The sequence below is a fragment of the Pinus tabuliformis genome, chromosome 6, assembly GCF_031772625.1.
Source record: "Pinus tabuliformis cultivar Carrire ecotype Pingquan chromosome 6, CPIR1, whole genome shotgun sequence".
NCBI classification, from domain to species: domain Eukaryota; kingdom Viridiplantae; phylum Streptophyta; class Pinopsida; order Pinales; family Pinaceae; genus Pinus; species Pinus tabuliformis.
In genome coordinates, this window is record NC_142292.1 from 1,035,812,583 (window position 1) to 1,035,830,754 (window position 18,172).

Here is an 18,172-nt window from a genome sequence, read left to right on the forward strand (position 1 = left end):
TTCCACAAACAGCGTAGGGTTTTACTTCCTTCATGACCGTGTATATATATTCCTTCATTCCCATATTGCGTATTTCTAGACAACGTATATGTATATATATATATATATATATATGTATGTGTGTGTGTGTGTGTGTGTGTGTGTGTTCATGCATCTTTGCCTGCGTCCTAAACAGCGTGTAGATACCACGTTGTTGAATCCGATCATGAACATCGTGTAGATTACCATGCGTTGTATTACGGCACCTCTTCATCACTACGGCTCATGAACAACGTATTACATGATTCCATAATCTGCATGTGAACCGTGAACAACATATTACTGGACTGCATGTATCATGAACAGGACTGTGAGTATATATGAATGAGTTCTTATATGAGGGTGTATACACGTGTGAGTTCCAGTGACTGCGATGACATGACAACGTATGACTTTATTGTCATTTGCTCCGTTCATATGCTATGGGTATGACTGTATTGTTGTTTGCTTCATATACATATTCATTTGCTAGCATATGAACTTACACACAGCGTATTGAACAGCGTATATATAATGCCCAACGTATATGCAATCATGACTACGTTTACCTTAACAGCATGTGAGTCTCCAGCGTGTAAGTCTTCCTGATCTTACGTATGTGCATGACAACCTATAGAGTATTTGCTGTGCGTTTAGGTCTCCATTGCCAACGGATTAGAGATTGTTGTACGTAGGTTCTCCATATCTGCGTGAGAGCTAGGGCATCATCCAAGGCCAACATATTCTTCTTAGTGTCTCTCCTTCACCAATAACCCAAGACGTGGAGAGGAGGAGATCACTTGAAGAATGCGTTGCTCTAATGACTCCAAATCCTCTCTTATTTATACTAAAGGTGGATGATTGAATAGGCATGACGTTTGGGCTTCTAGAGCCTACATAAGAGCTGGTCGGCTTGATAATAATTATATAAACAAAATAAATTCATATCCCCATAAATACTTATCAGAATCGGATGATATTTGGATCAATCCTACACCTCTCGATGAGAGGGATCCAATAAAAATATCAGCTGCCATAAATAAGCCGACCCACATGGAGTTTGGCCCTAGTTGCCAATTTAACACTCCCTCTCAACTAGGGGGAACTCCATCTGCTGATCCATATGTCCGACTGTACTATCTCTGCCATCAGTGCCCTGCACTGCTCTGCCCATATTTTCTCAGCTCTGTTGGCTCTGATCTACTCTGCTCAGCTCTGCTGGCTTTGCTTTACTCTACTCAACTCTGCTCGCTTTGCTAGCTCTGCTCTGCTCAGCTCTGTTGGCTCTGCTAGCTCTGCTATGCTTCGCTTAGCTCTGCTGAACTATGAAGAAGAAGAATTGATCGAGAATGTCTCATACCATTCTCCACTGACCCGAAGTCAGACTCAGAGTGCATACCACTGGTCCCAGACCAGTCTCAACCGACCCAAAGTCAGCATCATAGTAGGTACCACTCCTACTACTGGTCCCAGACCAGTATGGCAGTTTCAAAGAGTGTACCACTGGTCCCAAACTAGTCTCAGCGGACCCGAAGTCAGTGTCATAGAATGTACCACTCTCACTGGTCCTAGACCAGTACTGCACTGACACGAAGTCAGTCTCATAGTATGTACCACTGGTCCCAGACTAGTCTCAGCCGACCCGAAGTCAGCGTCATAGTATGTACAACTCCTACCACTGGTCCCAGACCAGTATCATTGATCCCAGATCAATGGAGGACATCCTAGCGTAGGGAGTACGGTAGATACAACGATGCGTCCATCGGTACTGCTATGGTCCCTAACTTCATTTCCCTGCTCATTGATCAGATGAGAGGTACTTCCCATGAGTCCCAGACTGCATGGGTAGGAAGCCTCGACAGGAGAACTTAATCAATCTTGTCCTCACAGGAGAACACATCAATCCAGGCCGCCATGGAGAACACATCAATCCAGGCCTCACAGGAGAACACATCAATCCTGCTACACAGGAGAGCAAATCATCCTGTTCCACAAGAGATCGAATCATCTTGTCCCACAAGAGAGCGAATCATCTTGTTCCAGTGCGCACCACCAGGGGAGGGTGAGTCACCCTGTGGTCGTATGTTGCTCCAGTAGAACTACAAGCCCCCCAGAGCTCCTAGAGCTCAATGTATGCAACATGCAGGACCCTTTTACAATGGTCTCTTGATGACTCCAAGTCATTCGGGAAAATCACAAATTTGATCTTTCCCCCGAGGCTTTAGCGACCTGTATATCATCTCAGTGCGATGGAGCCTCCTTGCTCATCGACTTTCCATATCCCAGATAAGGCAGTATATGATGTATGTCTGCTGGAGCAATTGTCAAATATAGGATTCCTCAATAATCGAATCACACCTTTGGTTGTCATAGAGAAAAACAGCTATCATAAGAAATTCCGCAACCATGCATCTTCATACGAGATCATACTTGTAGCCATGTATTCGGTCTTGGTGGTGCTTATAGTGACCGACTTCCGCTTCCTGCATCGAAGCAGAATCCAAAGAGAACTAACACTAAAAAGTGCTCTAGTTATCCTCTACACTGCCTGCCCACTCATGATTCGAATAATCATGTGGTTTCATATTCTCGGCAGTGTATCTCAATCCATGAGAGATTGTGCCCCTGAAGATATCTCAGAGGATTCTTGGCACCAATCCAGTGAGGCTCAACCAAATATGAGCTCACCATGCTAACTGCAACACATATGTCTGAACGGAGGTTCTCCAAGAACATCAATGCGAATGAGTTTATGAATTTCAAAGGCATTCCCAAATCAGGTCCGACATCACTATCATATAAATTCTTGAAAGTTAAGGTCCTCGAGGTAGTCACAGGCTTGCAACTTATCTTTCCACATTCAGAATCCAACTCCCTCTGTCTCCTATAAATGAGAGGGTCTGCACCTATCAGACATACATGCCGGTATGAGAGTTTTATCATCCACAACCTTCGAGTAATGGTTTGGATTGGTTTCACTCCTAGTGAATCTCAGCTGCATTATACAACTATCAATCCTCTCATACTACGCCCGAGGTGTTTTGCTTCAAGCAATAAAGGGCTTTCTTCCACCTGTATACATGAGATTCCCGATCACGAGTCTCAAAAACTCCTCGGGTTGTTCCAAGCCTCTGGACCTACTGCATGAGGGGAATGGTCCCCTTATAAGATTTTCCTTCCGTGCATCTCAGACATGTACCTTCATGCTCCTTTTTTAATTTAGGCATCCTAGTCACCTTCTGACTCACAGACCTCCAGTGCTGAGTCAATGGACATGGTCCCTAGTGGACTTCCTACAACTTGATACAACCCTGAACTCAAAAACATCCTTGAAAGATCTATTTTCAAACACGTACCTTTCCATCGATAAGAGCCACCCTGTAACCTTTGACTTCCATTTCCGAAATGGACATCAAGTTCTTCTTGCGATCAGGTACATAAAAGAGATTCTAGGGTTTCTTGCTTTCGTTGAAGAGTCGACCATTTCCTTGATGACCTGCATTACCAGTCAATCCTTTCATCATTCAAGATGTCCCAGAAATGATTGTTATCAAGATATGTGTCTCTGCCATTCTGACACTCCTTCGTATAACAGCCGAACTTATTTCAACAAGGCATCTGCCTTTTCTTCCACCCTTAGATCCGAACTTCCCAATGAAGTGATCTTAAGATGGACCATCAGAATCTTTCGCTGCGCCATTCTGATAACATTCTCTGCTTTGACTTCACCCTAGGTGAATTATGAGGAATCCATTGATCCTTCTGTCTTGTCCCAACTATCTTCGGTGATTTCTCTTTCACTCTTGCTTGGGCATTGTCTTCACCTCAACTCTGATACCATGTTAATTTTTGGGTATGTTCTATGCCAGAGAAATTTATTTAAATTTTCACAGTTAGCAATCACATCAACATTAAGATAAACTACAGATAGAACATAAATATAAAACGAAGAAGAGAAGCCAAGACAAGAGGACACAAGATATGGCACGAGCCAGGGACAAACCCCACAATGTGTGGGGAAACCCTTTGATCAAATCTTCTTTTATCTTCAAAGTTCAGCAGAGAAAGAGAGAGAGAGAGAGAGTATTTACAACAGATGTCAACACTTTGACTTATCTAGATCTAGCATAGATCATTTTGAATAATCATGAGATCAGTTGAAGACGTTCTGCTTCAACTGATTCTCAAGGTGACTCCTTCACCTATCATTGTGCTACATTTCATCCATTTGCTGCACCTTACTGTGTAGCACCATCTTGCTGTATCATCATGACCATGCTGCTCATGATCTCATACATCATGCTGCCCATACATCATGTTGTCCATAATCTGCATCATGCTGACCATGATGTAGCATCCTCCATCATCATGCAGCCCTGTGTTGTACTTCATCACTGATATCTTCAGTACTATTGTCATCATCATTGTTGCACCATGACAGTCCCTTTAAAATTATCCCAGAGGTGATCTTTATATCGAGATCATGATTTCACAAAAACTAGATCATGACTTTGTCACTGATCATCACAGCTTCTCATTGACTGCGTTAATATGCTGACTGTCTATATGACAACATTTCATACATCGTGTTCCTTACTTTGCTGCCTTGACTGTGTTCATTTATGTGCTGCCTTAACTTGTATACATCTGCATTCCATACATCATCAATATGACAACGTCCCATAATGAATATGACTTGTATATATATCAGCGTTCCATTCTGAAGCGTATATATATATATATATTGAGTTGCTACGTATCCATCTGTATATATATATTCATGGAGTTGCTTTTGCTGTGTATCCACATACATTCATACATTCATGAAGTTGCTGCGTATCTACCTGCATGTATTACAGTGCGTATTCCAGATTATATGTTTCCACGAACAGTGTAGGGTTTTACTTCCTTCATGACCGCGTATATCCATATTCCTTCATTCCCATATTGCGTGTTTCTAGACAACGTATATATATATATATATATATATATATATATATATATATATATATATATATATATATATATATATATATCTGTATGTGTTCATGCATCTTTGCCTACATCCTAAACAACGTGTAGATACCGCGTTGTTGAATCCGATCATGAACATCGTGTAGATTACCATGCATTGTATTACGGCACCTCTTCATCACTGTGGCTCATGAACAACGTATTACTCCATGAACAATGTATTAGATGATTCCATAATCTGTGTGTGAATCGTGAAAAACATATTACTAGACTGCGTGTATCATGAACAGGACTGTGAGTATATATGAATGAGTTCTTATATGAGGGTGTATACACGTGTGAGTTCCAGTGACTGCGATGACATGATAGCGTATGACTTTATTGTCATTTTCTCCATTCAGATGCTATGGGTATGACTGTATTGTTGTTTGCTTCATATACATATTCATTTGCCAGTGTATGAACTTACACACAGCGTATTGAACAACGTATATATAATGCCCAACGTATATGCAATCATGACTACGTTTACCTTAACAACATGTGAGTCTCCAGCGTGTAAGTCAACCTGATCTTACATATGTGCATGACAACCTATAGAGTATTTGATGTGCATTTAGGTCTCCATTGCCAACGGATTAGAGATTGTTGTATGTAGTTGCTCCATATCTGCGTGAGAGCTAGGGCATCATCCAAGGCTAGCATATTCTTCTTAGTGTCTCTCCTTCACCAATAACCCAAGACGTGGAGAGGAGGAGATCACTTGAAGAATGCGTTGCTCTAATGACTCCAAATCCTCTCTTATTTATATTAAAGGTGGATGATTGAATAGACATGACGTTTGGGCTTCTAGAGCCTACATAAGAGCTCGTCGGCTTGATAATAATTATATAAAAAAAATAAATTCATATCTCCATAAATACTTATCAGAATTGGATGATCTTTGGATCAATCCTACACCTCTCGACGAGAGGGATCGAATAAAAATATCAGCTGCTATAAATAAGCCGACCCACATGGAGTTTGGCCCTAGTTTCCAATTTAACATCATTATAGTGGAAGGAGGAGTTATGTAGCTGCATTAAGCTACATTTCCACATTTCATCAAGAAAGAGGAGTGTCACTATATTGAAGTTTATGTATCATTGTGAGCCAGGAGTTGTTATTAAGAGATAGCTACCACCTACAGTCGTGTTACTATGAAATATCACTTGAAGAAAAAAATTAAAAAATATAGTCTTAAACTTAGGGTCATGGATACAAGCAAGCCAATGGGATGAATGCATTCTTTCCATTATGGTTCTATCACTAGAGGAATGTGTGACTGCAGGTTAATTTCAACTCTCCAATACTCAATTACCAATCCCATTGCATGATTGTCACTAGTGATCAGTATCATGGAATATGTAACAATTGGATGAAGCCTCAACTAGGCCTTTTCCTAGACTTCAAAACTTTTTTTTACTGTAAATGAATTTTCTTTTTTTGTTATTTTGTTTTCAACATGAAAATAGACAACACATTTTAACACCAAAAATATATACTATGCACCGACCTCTTGGAAATATCAATAAAAAATCTTGCAGAGAGGCTTGGGGATAGGAGATGAAAGTTGTCATTTGAAACCTATTTATGAGACCTATGCAATGTTGATTTATTGAAAAGTGTTATGAGGTAGATCACTGCTAATGATTGAAGTAAAATACTTGTGATCAAATGCATCCATGTGTTAAGAGAAAGTGCATGATTTATGTGTTTCCCATGATTTACCATAGAGAGTTTAAGAGGTTATGTTGTATGTTGTTCACATTTCATACACATGAATAAGGGGATAAGCTGATTCTAAGAGATAATACAACTATTTCTCTAATTAAAAAAGGCAATGCATTGTTGAGAAGTCATTCCCATTATTGAGAAAGTTAGGGTTTCCTTCATGTGCTTAAGAGCCATGATTGGTATTCAGATGATATGCTAAGACACCCATTGTAATGAAAAATAAAGATAAATGTTACCCATTAAGGTTGTCACACATTTAGTCTATTGATTTCTACTCAATATATAATATTGTAGTCATTGTAGTGAAACGAGGATCTATGTAGCTGCATTAGACTACATTTCTGTATTTCATCAAGAAAGAGGAGAGTCACTATCTTGAAGTTTTTGTATCATTGTGAGCCATGAGTTGTAATTAAGAGATAGCTATCACCTATAGTCATTTTACTGTGAAATCTCACTCCAAGAAAAATCTAAAAAATCTAGACTTAAACATAGGGTCATGGATAAAGAAAAATAGTGCGCACTACAACAAAACAAACAATTTGCACTAGATTTAGCACCATATTTCAATGCATTTTGCTTACAATTGGGATGAGAAACCTGGCGCTAAATCTAACTATTGTACAATTTTTAAAGAATCATTTTTGGGATTTTTCATCATTTTTCACGCCATATTTTGCATCCTTTTTTACACCAAATTATGCATCATTGTTTGCGTCAAATTTTGAACCAAGATTTGCATCTAATTTTATGACAAGTTTCATTTCTACTTTTGTGCCATTTTTTGCATCTAATTTTCATCATTTTTTGCTTCCTGTTTTGTGTCATCTTTTTCATCCAATTTAACGTCGTTTTTGGCATCCATTTTGTGCCAAATTTTGCATCTAGTCTTACGCCATGTTTTGTATCTAGTCTTACACTAGTTTTTGCTTCAAATTTTTACCTAGTTTTGCACCACCTATGGTACCTATATGTGCACCATGTGTTGAATTTGATTTAGCACCAAATTCTGCATTCATTTTTGCATATTTTTTCTATCATTTTTTACATCCACTTTTACATTTCATTTGTCTCCCTTTTTCATAGCCCATTTTGCACCATATTTTGCATCATTCACTACATCTAATTTTGCATTGTTTTTAACACCATTTCTTGCATCCAATTTTATATCATTTTGAGCATGCAAATTTGAATCTATATTTGCATCGTATGTTAAGTCATGCATTGTGTCCAACTTTTCATCCAATTTTGTGTCTACTATTACATTCAATTTTGAGTCATTTTTGACATCCACTTTTGCATTTAGTTTTTCACAAAGTTTTTCATCACTTTTTGCATCCAACATTGCATCTCAATTTGCATCAAGTCGTGAGCTATTTTTATACCATTTTTGCATTGTTTTTCTATGTATACTTATGTGTCTAAAGTTGCACCATTTTTTACGTCCATATTTTCATCCAATTTTTCATCATTTTTGGCATCTAATTTTACATCATTTTTGCCATCCAAATTTGCATCATTTTTCTACCTCATTTTGTGTCCACATATGCATCTGATTATGCATCATTTTTGGCATCCAATATGGCGTCCTTAGTTTCACCATTTTTTAGCCCCATTCTACATCTTGTTTTATGTCTTTTATTACATCTTTTTTTTTTCTTTTTTTGTGCCTATGTTTGCATCCAAAATTTACAACAATCATTTATGATGATGGACCTTTCATGACCCTCTATTGATGCATATATATGGCTACATTCATTAATCGTCACCATTTCATATATAAGAAAATGAATTTTGATGATGGCATTTTAATCACCCTCACTATTGATACATATATATGAATGGATAGTGATCATCAACATTCTCCATGAATATTAGGGCATGATGGAATCGAACCACCAATGACCTACTTGTAAAGCAAGTGCTCTTCCACTAAGCTAACACCCTTCAAAGAATTAAACTTTGAAACTTTATAAAATTTAAAACTTTAATTAAATTATAAATAATCAAATCACAAGGGAAATTTTAGATACTAAAAAACAATTATAAATTTATAAGCAATGCAAATTCCAATAGAACCCGATTAAAGTATTTTTTCTAGCACACCATACTTCACAAATATAGCACTAGGATCTCATAAATTTTCAATAGAAAACTTATTATCTATGTAATGAGATAATATACCAATTGAACACAATATATCAAAGTTGCAACAAAATCCTAACTGCCCCTCCCAACCCCCTCTCCCCCAACTATTGTAGTCATAATTAAGCTTCTAATATAAGTTCACACTATTCTTCTTCAGCTTCCTCCAACCATTTCACAAAAGGATCCATTGATTTCACAAAGGTTTTCTTGAAATGCCCAAAATCACATCAGATATTATTTTCACCCTAACAAAACACGAACTATAAGAATAATATTAGCTTTATGAAATCCCAAAAGTTTCTTAATCAAGCATTTCAATTCTCATTTTAATAGATTTCAAAACTCTCTAAATCATACACGTAGATTTTTATAAACCTAAAGTAATTGAATTTCCTCATAACAAAAAGGTAAAAAAAAACAAAGAATAAAAAAATGTTAGGTTGTTAATACGTGCCCTTTGGGTTACTGCCTTTGCAAAACCACATCAGAATAGTATCTTCAACAAGAAGTTCCTCGTCATAGAGAGACCTCACAATTTCAGGAAATAATGTCATGAGTATAACATCCTCATAATATTGAATTTGAATCCTCTACATTATCGCCAACTGTAGTTTTTCAATTGTACATATATTTTCATGGCATTTTTCCCAACTCTTAACTTGATAATTCAACAAAGTAGAGAATCATTTTAGTGAAATATGTAAGCTTCATACAATTTCCAAAAAAAACATGTATAGAACTTCTAATAAATGAACTATTAAGACTCGAAATAAAATAACCAGAAAACTAATGAATTCCAAATTCCAAAGAAAAAACAAAAGATGTTTCTGTAGACCCTAGTTTAAGGGCCACATTTCTAACACTCTAAAACCTTTTATGGAAACAACCTACACCAATTCAACTCTAAATATGAAAATGCAGAGGAAACTCATACTCTTCATAGAAGAAAAAAATAATGACTGACTCCACTGCACAAAACATATTCCTTCCATCATTACAAACAATACAACCCTTCGTTTCCCTTGCTACAATCACTATTTAGGGTAAGGTTAATGCTTTCAAGTTTCATGCACATAAGAGCAGAATCACAATGTAGCATTAAAATGTTGAACAAGAACATAAACAAAGTATTATGTTTATCATGTTGGAAATCAATAACACACCTACAACTTCTTAAAATAATAGGGAAGAATAAATATGTTTAGTAATGATTCCATCCGTAAAAGAAAAATTAACAGAGTTAATCATTATTCAGTCTACCTTACAAGACCATAGGAAAATATCAACACATCATTTATCATTATAAATGGAGTAGAAGAAAATGAGAGTGCATGCAAATATGAGGATGTACCTTTCCCTTTCAAGGTTTTTGAATTCTACCAAAGTAGAGTTGTGTCTTTTCTTTTCTTCCTCGAGTTCAGTTTCTAGGTCCTTACATTCCCCTCTCAAGAACATGTGCCTCGATTTTAATTATTAATACCAACCTCTTACATGCAACAACTTTGACCTCTTTAATTCTTTCAAACATGTTTCATATTTCCAAAACGTAGTGTTTTTTGTCCAAATTACATAAAAAAAAAAAATTGATAAGCTTGCCAACACACACACAAGAAGCTGACAATTACAATTACAAAAATATATATTATCCTATTCTCTTGAAATATGACAAGATAGAACTATTTAAATCACCTCTATGTTTCTTAACTACTAAAGCTAAGTTTCATAGAAACATATACACATGCAGATACCAATACACTAGATTTCTTAAAACTCAAGATCTGGATAAAGGGAAACTATACAAAAAACAAACAGATACAATTTTTTTTTTTTAAGTTAAGATCTAGATACAAACAAATAGTATTAGAAAGATATGTCCACACTTATTAAAAACATATAAAATTCATATTTTCAAACATGTTTTGCTACAAATATCTATTACCAAATCTAGAATTGTAGACTGATATGAAAGGCTCAGATTTTTCTGTTTTAGAATGAGGGAAGGGTTTTTTTTTTATAACGAAAAATTAAGATTTTAGGTCTCCATACTTGGCCTTTTTTTAATTTAATTTTATATTTTATGTTACATTTTGAAAAAAGTTTCTAAGGATATGACCGTTGGATTTTTTTGGCTAGAAACAGATCCCAATGGATTACCAACACTTCCAAACTTGAAACATATCTTGAGTGAATTTGGACATTGAGAAATGTACATCCTATAACTATGGTCGAAAGCTTATCAGATTCTAAGGATTAAATAAGAAAACATATATCATTCCTCATATTTTTGTTAATGGTGATTATATTAAAACTTTGAAGGCACTTCCTCCTTAATAGGTTCTACAAATTCTCACAGCTGCCTTGAAAAACACTACGAAATACATTGGTTTTGTAAATAGATTAAATTCATCTTTGAGATAAAAAGGGTGATTGAATATGAAATTTGTTCAAACATTTAATACGCAATCCAAGTCACAACTATCTTATTTTTTTCACAACATTTGAGGCTAGGATGATGGAAGAAATGGAATTGAATGACTCTTAAAAACCCATGCACAATATGTAAAAGTAGAGATGACCCCAAAAACAAGAACAAGAGAAAAATCCTAAAGGACGAGCCCTTTAAAATGTTGGATTTCCTAGTTTTTGATATGTAGGCTTTTCTTGTTGTAATGTTGTCACTAAAAGGAGAATAATTAAATCAGAAAAACCCCAAATTGAATCCCATCATACAAAAACAATGTTTTGGGCTACAACTTGTATAGCAAATTTAGATCCATCGTAATACAAAAGAATGGGAAAATGTTCATATTGTCCAATCATCAATGTCCATTGTCAAAATTGAAGATACATGCTTGGAATATTCTTGGATCTCCCCAGAACATCTCTGAAAAATCTGACAAGAAAATTTCCAAAATCTATCCAAAACATCCTTGCAATTTGTTACAAACATCATGGACATGTTCAACAAGTCCCTAATAAAGTCCCTAGTTGTTCAAGTACATTTCCTAATATTCCCCATGTCCCTAAAGTGCCAAAAAAATAGGTATGGGATTTTTTTTCGATGGGATAGGTCCCTAAACATCCTAGTTGAAAGTAATGTAACCAAAATATTCTACAAATGACATTCTTACATAAACTCAAAAGGAGTACATCCTTATTTTGCAACACAGTATCACCAATTCGTGGAAAGAAAAAGATCAATCAACCTTATGGCATTCCAAATACTTCTTCCCAATCAGATTCTCCAACCACCTTTAGAAAAGAAAAAAAAAATCGCAGTGAAGGGGAGAGAAAAGAGAGCATTGCATTCAACAATAACCTATTCCTAGTGAAGGGGAGATAAAAGAGAGCATTGAACTCAACAATAACCCATTCTGAGAAGACTAGTTTAGTCGGGGTTTAGAATTTTTGGATGATATAAATTTGTCAAGAAACACATCTCTCAGAGTTGCATTCATACTTCCTCTTGCTTAGGGTCAACTATATTTTATCCAAAAATAGTAATCTTTCCCAAATCAAATGGTTTTAGGTGTGTCATCACATTATGTGGCACAATTTCGATATTTTAGGAAAAATTAAAGACTAATCAAGTTTACAACATTCAAGATACCTTCTCCCAAACTTTAATACCATCATACCATCCCCTAGTGTGACCCCTTTCCTAATGAAGGTGCTCGAAAAAAGCATATTGAACTCAATAATAAACCAAATACAAAAGACTCAGGCAGGATCATAGTTGAGATTTTTCTTTTTTGGTTGGAAGTTCTTAAAAACACACTCCCAAGGAGCTACACTATATATTTCCATATCCCTAGGAGTTGCATTATATATTTCCTTTAGCTTAGGGGTAGAAAAATCTAATCCAAAAGCTACAATCTCACCCAAACCAAATGGAGGAGGAAAGAAATCTAGAACTCTAATGTTCGACTGGAAATCAAGCCATATGGTTTTCTCATTTCACTTTGAAGTGATTCTTTCTACATTCAAGTTGGAAATTAGATGAATTTCTCCTACATAGGAACAAAATGATGAAAACTCAGAGGCTATAATTTCACATATTGTAAAATAGCACTTATATTTTCTTCTTTAAACATTATTTTCATCATGTTTTCCTTAATAGTGATGGGATTTATTTAGAAAAACCAAGTGATAAAAGATATTCATCTCAAATATTCATGTGCATCCCAATTTTGGTTATTATAACCCCATATATGCATATATCCAATGGCATTAGAGTTTACATATTTTATAAATGGAAAATTATTATTTTTCGTGTGTGTGATCTTGTTTTCCAGTTTGTGTGTTCAGTTCTTTCTCCACATTTCAACTATGAGCACATGAAAATCATTTATATCAATGTCTTCTCCTAAGAGTGAAATGACAAGTTTAATCCAAAGACAACTTAGTATTAGGGCTATAGCGTTGCATAACTATGCATAGAACCCATTTCAGAGATCACTAAGTTGCTTCCAGTTGAAAGTTGTATTGGAAGCTTGTCCTCTAGGTAAATTCTATTCATAAAAAAAAGTTTGAAGTTGCAGTCTACGCAAGCCCAAAGTTTCAATTATTGTTGAGATCTCTCATTGTATTTTTATGGATGGGTTAATTTTGGGTCAGCAAATGCTTGTAGAAATCATTATCTGCTTCTATAGAATATTTTTAGAGGAATCCGGAGCATTTCCAGCACTCAACTTATAGTATATAATAGCAACATTGGGAGTTCTTAGTATCTCTTACTTCCTCAAACTTTCTAAAACATAAATTTTGCACTTACTATATTTTTAGTGTACAACATTTGTTGATGAAATGTTATCTTCAACTAAAGCAATAAATGCAAATAGAAGCACACATTTCTATCCCAATATTTTGAGTTTTCATGCTTATGATACATTGCAATTTTCACTTTATCCAACTAATCAAACACATCAGAGCTAGCAATCTCTACTAATAATGTCTCATTCTCCACTTTTGTAGTTGTATTGTTTCCTCTAGTTACATTTAAGAATTTGTGACACTTCAAAAATAAAATTGGTCGGTAAAAATCTAATGGGTGGAGAAAATTATTACCAACACAATATTGCAACAAGAAACTAAAAAAGAATAAGGCAAGACTTTGTAAATTGTGATACTCAACAGAAATATAGATTCATAGTAATGATCAAGTGTCAGCATACTATTCTATGGGAAAAGGAATCCAATTCATGGAAACCAACAAACTAAATATGCCCCTTGTTTTCCTTGTAGTTAATTGAGCAAGATTAGCACATGCAATTTTTATTTAGAATCTCTGAAATGATTGTATAAATATTCAAAGCAAACTTAATGTTACTCATTCATTTTTCTCTGATGCAGACAAAACTAAATATGTTGACCTATTTTTGAGTTATAGAGTTCTGTAATGTATCGTGTCCAAAATCATTGCTAATTGTCATGAACTCTTTCTTTTAATAATCAGGAAATGGGCCTATATTCCATCACAAAACATATTTTTCAAAATCTATTCCATTTTTATAATTCAAAGCTAAATTTCCTTCTAGTTTATGACGTTCAAACAAACCATAATTATTTTCCTTTAACAAATCACTATTGTAATATACCACTAAATAGACAACTATGTAATGAAATTATTAGTGGTGGAATACTAATAAATTAGTAAATACAGGCAAGAAATAACACCACTATGTGTCCTAGGCATGCCCAGTCCGTATCCTCTTGGTTGGAAATATCACTTCATGAAAACAACATATTTGACAAAGATAACTTTTCTAAAACTAACCAATGTGAGTGTATCCAACAACATTGACATTTCTATTGGAATGCACTCAAACTCTATGGAAGTATAAAACAAGTGTAGTGCACTTCCCTATACACACTCTTTCTTCATTTGTCTTTGTAGGAAGCCCTCAAGTTCAATGCTCCTACAGGTATTGTTATAGAGTTCTAGCTCAAAAGGCACTCAAATTTAAAATAGGTAAATGTATTGTTTCTTGGTTCCAAATGATAGACACAGTGATGGAAGCAACAACTCATCCTAAGCTTGATTATACGTCTCTATGAAATAACATTAATAAAATTGTTTATATAAACCATTAGGTCCAACTGAGCGTAGAAAATGTAAGAAGGTTTTACTTTAAATCAAACAAATTCTTAAGAATTAATTCAAGAAAGTTGAGAAAAAGAAAATAACTTCAACAATTTTTTATCTTTTAGTTGTCAAGTTTTACCCAATTATTGCCCAAGCCCAAGTCAAATCTTGAGATAACTCTCAATTTTTTCTCAAGTTCAAAGTTAGACCCTTAGTTCTCGACACATTAAGCTTCAACTCTATTTGATCTAATTAGATTAAGATCCGTGCTCAGTTAGACTAGCCAAGTTAAATCAACTGAGTCTTATAACTATGGATACAAGTATATTTACCAGTTAATGTAGAAATGGCCCAAACATGATATAAAAAATAAATACAATGTGATGAATCATCACATTGTATGTCGGTTACAAACACGGTAATAGTGAATTCCATGCATGCAACCATAAGTTGTAAGAGAGAATATGGATTGCTAGTTAGGGTTATACTACATGCCTAACTTGTAAGATGTATTTTAAACTCTAAACACGTGTCTCTTTAATATGTATTTCATAATCCATAATCTTATTTTGCTTGATTTAAATGGATAAGGAGCACTTCAAGAGATATATTAAATTACAATCTCATGTTTATTTTAAACAACAAACATGATTGATTATTAACTATTAATATGTTAAAATCAAAGTAACATGTCAAGTACTTTAGGATATTTGTAGTCAAAAGTACCTACTTTGAAAATTACTAAATTGAATAATTCCAAATGCATGTAAAAACAACATGGCCTTTAATAGAATAGATCCTTGACAAATGTGTATATTAATGTGTAAAAAGAGTTCTCAAAACCTGCTTGAATTTAGTTCATGGGTACAATGCTTCTCGTCATTGGCTTGTTCACTATTTCAAAAAAATTATCAACCTCAACAATAGACAAGGGATTTTCTTGGGAGTAACTACAAATGTGAATAGTTATGAGTCAAACACCCCTTTAATTTTAAGGACCCTAAAGAGAATTTCATCTACTAGATGAAGGAAACATCACAATAAAAAATGACCTATCAAGGCCGCACTTGTAACTCATATCCTTTCATTATTTATTAGCTTATATTTTAGAGTTCTAGTAATAAACTAAGGTGAAAGGTTTTTTTGTAACCCATTGCCCACTACTTTGTTCTTAATAATAACAAGCTCACTAGTCCCATTACCACCTTTGGTTCTATGTCGACATATTATATTTGCTTCCTATTTTCATATGGATTCATGTCCATTAAATATAGTTTCCTTAGTGTGAACAAAAGTAACTTTTTCACAAATACAAGTGGTGGCCATACAATCATACAGATAGTGCAATGTGGTGCACATTTGCTTATTTTTGTGAACATGAGTAACTTATGGATCCCATGATAATCTTTGGTTTTCTCCACCATAATGTCCATCTTAATTTATATAATAGTTGTGATATCATATAGAACATTCATGTCTATCTAATTAACTCTAAAGAAAATTTATGATCTATAGATGGCTAGGTTTTATGATTGATATTGATTTGTGCATACTTGAAACCACACACGTTCCAATTGCACAAAAATTCTTAAGAAATATTCTAAATAATTGACATGTCATCCATTTGAGTTTCTACAGAACATGTTAGTAATGGCTCTAATCTAAAAATAAATTAGGATCACTAATGTTATATACTAATATTTATGAACAAAACAATGTAGCTCCTATTAACCTACTTAGTGTTACTCTATGGTATGGATTAATCTTGTTGTTATTTTCCCTACAGTAGGTACACTTGCTATCAAAAACTTCAAGATCCAACAAATCTCACACATTACCAAATATTTTATTGCTCTAAAGTACCTTGCATTTCCAACCCAACTGTGTAACAAGAAAATCTTAAACTATGCAACAGTGAACATACTAAGTGATTCAACATATAGTGAATACTATGAAATAATAAACTATATCTACTTACAAGGGAACATCAATATATAAGTTCATAAAACCTCAGATTTGCCTTGATACCTTTTGTCCCTATTAGTGTGAAAAATCCACTAAAAACAAAGCAATTGTTTAAGAGAGATATTTGTAAGAATACATTTTCCTCCCCTTCTTTTGCTTCATTTTATTTTGACTTAAAAGTGTTGTACTAATCCTGACTTAGCTGATTTACAAAATTTATTTCCAAAACTTGCACTCGTGACTTCCACTCCATCACTTTGAGTTGTTTTAAATTTCCCTCGCATATTTACAGGAACAACACCATGCATACCATGCCAAGAAACCATGAATGCATGAAGTCGTAAGCCTATGTTATGTTAAAGTGCCATACCCAAGTTTACATTTTTTTTTTGTAAACTGTGGAGGTAATCATTTCTTTCTATTACTGAAAAGCAAACAACATAATGTCAAGGTGGACTTAACCCGCCCCATGGGGAAACCGAGTTTTTGTCCACCTTAAGTTTTTTACAGCTAACCAAAAATAATATGTCCATATTCTGTTAACCCATGCTAAGTAGACTGCACAGTCATGACAGTTTCTATCACTACATGCCTATATATATCGTCTTTCCCTATCTAGTACAAAAAGAATTTTGAAATTAACTAGACTCTGTAGTCCCATCAACATTGGTACCTATCTTCCATTATGGGGCTTCTGTTGTTGCCTACTGCTCCGCTCCACTTCTGGTATCCGAATGGCCTTCTTTTATCAGCTTCTGGATTTCCACTAACTTTTTGTCCTATAGTCCTCAGTTCACTCCTTAGGTTTGGCATCCCCTGCGCTATCTCTACCATTTCCGTTGCTGCTTGTTCTATAGCCTTCGCCAGTAACCTCTTCATTACCCAATATATATGCAACGATTGCTTGAACAGGGTCATTCTACCCCTAGTATCACCTGGGTCAAGAAGAAGGAATTCCCAGTCCTCCATTTCAGAGTCTGATTGCACCTGGATGGCTTCCTCTTCCATATGCTGTATTATTCTTCTGATTTTTGGGTTGGTATTAGTACTGTAGGCCCTTTCTTCTTTCTGCACTTTCTTGTCTTTTTATCAGGTTTGCCTGCTCTTCCTCTACCCCTTCCTCTTTGTCCCCGACCTCTTCCCCTACCTCCTTTGTTTCCATACTGTCCGACCCCTCCTCTGTTTTCTAGCCCTGACATGCTGCCT